Raw genomic sequence first — 5,673 nt, 5'->3', positions numbered from 1 at the left:
TTACATGTTTACTGAAATTCAGATGTGGGATATTTGTTGCATTTAGTTTATCTGTTGATTTTATCATTGCTTTTTAAAAAGGGGTAAAAAAACAATCAGTGTGTTTTGTCTTTTGGTAGCTTAAAAGCTGCTTGGAAATCCTAGATAAATGTAGAGAATCGTCTTGGTCTGTGAGCTAAGTATTATGCAGATGACTTTTAACAGGAGAATTAACATATAATAATTCTGGGGAAATACACTGCTGCCATTCTTGTAGCAGAAATAAAACCCATTTGGAAAAAAGACTCCAGTATTCTTTGCATCTTGGTTTGTGCTCCCACTTCTCTGATATACATACTACAGTAAAGACCAGACCTCTGTCTCTTAATACGCATCCTGGATTAGTTTATAATTGCATGTACATTTTTGTCATTGGTCAGTGAGCATGTGTTTATTACAGTATGTGACAGTTCAGTTTTGTGTACCTTTTCCTCAGTGGGAATAACCACTTCTCTCTTGCTCCTTTACCAGACACTAACTTTTTGTCATAAGAAGTGTCAGAATAGAATTTCTTTTAGACATTGACTGATTTCCATTGGAGCTAGTTGATGGGTTCCTAAAGTTTTGCGAGGGACAGACTGGTGAGGAGATGACATCTTTCATATTTCTTCATTGTTGAGAGCAATGACAGATTAGGTGAATGGTTAAACATTGGAAAAAACACATTACCCAGGACATGCTGTGGTGCAGACGCCTGATGACAAAGAATCTCAACTACACTGCACAGGGCACTTCCAAGAGCAACAAGTTAGTTCAATACAGCTCTGTACTGAACTGGCTTGTAAACTCTGCCTGGTAGTGCCACACCTAAGTTAAACTTCTGCCTCTGCTGCTTTCTGGGGGTGAGATGGAAGGAGACAATAGCACAAGACCATCTGGGCATCGATGACTCCATCCAGTCACGTAAGTGACTTCCTTTGTTTTGGTTCTAGAGTCATGGGGCACAACTTTTCCAGAACTTACTGGACCTGAGCTGTATAATGTACTTTAAATGAACTTAGTCATGGCCTATGAATAAGCCACTGTATTTGGACACAACTATCTGTCCAGCCCAAGAATTTACTATTACTGTAGGTATGATCAGAGTATTAGAAACGTTGGAATGTAAATCAGATCACTGTTGTTGGAGTGTGTAGATCCTTTGCTGGTAGGATATGCAAAATGCTCAGTTTACTAGCACATTAGATGCCTATAGTTAAATTTGAAAATGCTTATAAACTTCCATGTTTACCCGTTTGTATCACGGGAAAAATCATTGCCTTTTCAGTATGCATTCCTGAAGAGCAAACATGCAGCTGCAGATTTCCAGTCAGCCTGGTAGGCTTATATAGGGTATACCTACCCATCAGATTATACTTACTGTTTAAAACCTTCTAAGCAAAAGTCTATGCTTGAAAATACTCTTCAAGTATTAGTTTACTTTTAAAATAAAGGTCCTCGTAGGCTGCAGGATAGATGCAGTTTATTCCCTAAATTTGAGATTGGGGGTATAGAGTAGTTTCTTCTTGTACTTCCCAGGACCGTTAAGTGAGAATATGCAGAGGGTTGGAGAGGAGAGTGATTTTCAGATATGGGCAGCAATTGTTTTGGTAATGATTTCCTTCTATGATGGTTCATCATCTATATGTGTGTGTGTACAGTCTTTATAATTTGACTGGAAAAGGACAATGGAAAAGAAACGCCTCAAAAAGTGTTGTCTTGGTGAAAATATCTAGTCTTTCCCAAATAAAATGGAACAGCATTTAGATAATATATACAAAAAATTACTACAGGAAACATATATAGAAGTCTAACAAACAATTTTCTGTTTTATTTTAGTAGTATGTTTGCTTTAAAGGATGTTTTACAAGTGGGCATACTCTTTCATCAGTTTGGTTACCTTTACACTGTGAGAGTTTATAGGGTACACAGATGAGAATGGGGTGAACCTCTACTGGGAGTGTCTGTGAAATGCTGACTTTTAGGGATGAGATTGTAGGTTTTAGTGTCCTGACATAAGTTGCTCTTTTTACTAGTAGCAATCTGATGCCTTTGTCCTGATATTGTTGGCTTTAACTATCAAGTAATCTATATTTCTGTTCATCATGCTCTTTTTGTTGAATTCATATTTAAAATAAGGTAGTGCTTTTACCTTGTTAGTTAAAAGCTAGATACAGTGTTCTTGGTAGCTAGCAGACACTCTGTTCTTGTTGCCTGTTTAGAAAAATGCCTACCGTAATGGCTGTAAAAAGCAGCAGATCTTTCAGAGAATGTTTTGAATATTAGCAAGATGGAACTGGAGTGGTTTGAGGATTTGGGGAGCTACCGTCAGTGCTGAAAGTATCATATTCCACAAATAAACTATTGAACTTAATGACCAATAATGCAGATTGCAAAATTACACTGGCGATATCTACTTATTCCACATGCTTGTTGGAAATCACATGAAAACAAATCTTAAATTATACGGATATGTGTCTGTCATTAGGTCCCTGTACTTGCCCACATGCTAGTATTACCTTGCTACAATCTTCACATGAGAATTGGTTTCTTAGTAAAAACTAAGATAAAACCCCAAGTCCTCTTTGAGTTTAGGCTTGTGTTGGATTTTTTTTGTTACATCTGTTTGCAAGTAAGTTTGGCCTAGCTTCGGGTTGCTTCTTTTTCAGTACAGAAAAAGACATAATTACATTTTAAATCTATACTTACATATAGTTCCAAAAATTATTTATCTTTATTTTCTTTCTAATGGGAAACTTGAGCGAAAATAATGTTGCTTAGTTGCAGAATGCAATTAACGCTTATTATGGAGTTTGAAATAGCTGTGTGAGTTAGTAATTTGGAGTGATGATGAAGGCTAACTACTTAGCAGTTTGCTTCTCCGCTGTCTTTGAAGTGGTGCGCTCCATGTACAAAAGGAAAAGCAATCAAAGAGCTGTTTTTCCAAAGTAGACTGCTTTCTACAGGGCAGGTTATATTGGTGTTAAAGTTTGGGAAAGGTGCCAGATTTAAATTAGGGCAGTAGCAATGGGAGATCCCCAGCCAAAGGCATGTCTAGGATGTAGCAGGGCAGCAGTGGTTGTTTTGTTATTTCAGTGTTTTGTTTCCTGCCCGCTTCACTAAACCCAATGTTTCCTTCCTCCATATGACTTTTCTTTTTGCACTCCCAAGACCCCAGCATACCTTATTTACCTGTGGTTTTATTGCCTGTGTTTCTCTTTGAATAGACTTCAGACACCATGATGAAAAAAATTATCCCATCCTGAAAACTCCAACTGGGGCCACAAATCGTCCTTCTCTGTGACTCATTACTGTTTACAACAGTAAAACAGATTAAGTAAGCAATTTTGAATGGCAGAACATATGTAGCATAGTTTCTTTATGATTTATCTTTTGGCAAGGTTCTCTGAATTTTCTCTTTGAATAGACTTCAGACACCATGATGAAAAAAATTATCCCATCCTGAAAACTCCAACTGGGGCCACAAATCGTCCTTCTCTGTGACTCATTACTGTTTACAACAGTAAAACAGATTAAGTAAGCAATTTTGAATGGCAGAACATATGTAGCATAGTTTCTTTATGATTTATCTTTTGGCAAGGTTCTCTGAATTCTAACAAAATGCATATTTTCACAGAAGCTTTGCCCTCAAGGCCCTTCTCGGGTATCTCTTCTAGTTCTTTCGTGTTGAGCTCCTGAGGGCAAGCAGCCTCTGGAAGAGTCACCCTTTGCCTGGACATCTACTTTCATGAACCTGCAGGTGCATACCTGTCCTTTGACCTGTTTTTCTCTAAAAAACTCAAGTGCAGGTGGCTAAGGATTCAAAGAGATTGGGCAGCAGGCAGATATATGCATCATCAGCCTGTTTCCCTAAGGAAACCATGCTAACAGTTCTACATCTAGCAGGTGTAGAATTAAAAATGGACACTCCCATTTACTTTATGCATTTGGTGGTGGTGGTGGTTTGGGGTTTTTTTTGGGGGGGGGGGCGGGGGGGTTTGGGGTTTCGGGTTTTCTTGGGGGCCTTTTTCTCTTCCTTAATCATTACTAGTGACTGCTTGAGATAAGGTATAATAGGGGAAAACTGCAATTTGTGTTAAAGTATTTGAAAGCACAGGGCTGAAAAAGTCTGAAGTTTAGTAAAAATGGCCACAAGTCAAAAGAGAGGAAAAATACCTTTTTTCTTTTAAACGCCTGGACAAAACTTTTAGGTGTTAAAAAAGAGTGTGCTTACGCTGGAAAGAACACTGAAGGACAGTGTCATGTGTCAATGGTAACCTACCAAGAAGCAACTGATAGTGTTCAGAAAATGATAGGCCCCTGTAAAGCTAAGAACCATAAGAGGTCCCTAGTCTACTCTACAAGTAAATCTCAAATAATACCTCTAACAATCTGTGGATTACCAGGCTCCAAGAGGGGCAAAGCCATTGCAGACAAGTTCCATTTTCTCTGCATCAGCCATCTGCAATTGAATGCAAATTTGAAGTCATTTCGGTTAATTGAAATAATGCTGTGGTGAACTGAAATGGAAATGATTGGGTGAATGGACAAGCTGGAGAGCAGCAAAACACTACGATTTTGCTTGCACCAGGAGTGTTCTGTCGGAGAACTCTATGTGATGTTTGGACTCAAGAATGGATCCAGTGTGCTAGTTCATGTCCTGCTTTTAGTTTTTGTGTGTTCAGTTAGTGAACTCTGGAGTAGAACTTGTATTTTTCAGTTGTTACGCTTGTTAACAGCATGACATGTTATAATTTTGACAGAATAGCGGGGTGAAGAGGAGGGACATTTATTGCATTTGCTGCTAGATTCGGAGACATCATTGGGAACTTTGGAGAAGAATGACAGCTCTATTTAATGATTCGATAGCATGGACATACAGTGGAGAGAAGAGGTAGTTGTGTTTGGAACCAGCTGGGAGAACATTACTTGGAGGTGAACGGCCTTCACATCACTAGCACTGAAAACTTTAGGCAGTATGTAGTCCCTGCAGAATTTTAGTGAAGTACACAGACTTACCCAGAGATTGATGATTAGGGTTTTGTCAGGTTATGTGTAAGTACTTATCGGTGATGATTATTCCACTAGTAAGTAGAAGGATGAAACATCTCTGTGCTGAGCTAGCAGAATTAAAATAGACTGCAGTACAGAGCAAATGTCCGATTAGCTATGTAAATACAGACCTGAGAGGAAATGGATGCAATGCAGAGCCAAGGTCTGCGTATCTGTTTACTGACGAGTATGGATTCCATTATTGTGAAGACTTGTACATCTTTTCGTGCTTCTGTAGCATATAAATGCTAGGGCAGGAGGGATGTAAAATAGGTTATGCCTTATTTTCTTCATGTTATTCTCTTTTCTGATATAGTTGTGGTTTTGCATGGATGTTAGAGTTTTTATCTTTTAATGCTACTAAAATACAATTTAGTAGTAATTCTTTTAAGGGTTAGGGAGCCATCATGAATCTGTATTATAAAGATAATAAATAGGCAACTACTTGCAGGTGTTTAATTTCATGGTGTTTTAGTGCAGTCTTCTATAAGTCATTTCTAATGCTAGCTGCAAACAGTACTGAAGTATGGATTATAATTCACTTATCTGGAGCTGGGTTTTGTTTTTGTTTTGTTTTGGTTTGGTTTTGCACTGGCACAGAGT

This window comes from Cariama cristata, unplaced genomic scaffold (assembly GCF_000690535.1).
Source record: "Cariama cristata isolate BGI_N322 unplaced genomic scaffold, ASM69053v1 scaffold4462, whole genome shotgun sequence".
NCBI classification, from domain to species: domain Eukaryota; kingdom Metazoa; phylum Chordata; class Aves; order Cariamiformes; family Cariamidae; genus Cariama; species Cariama cristata.
This window is presented reverse-complemented; position numbering follows the sequence as displayed.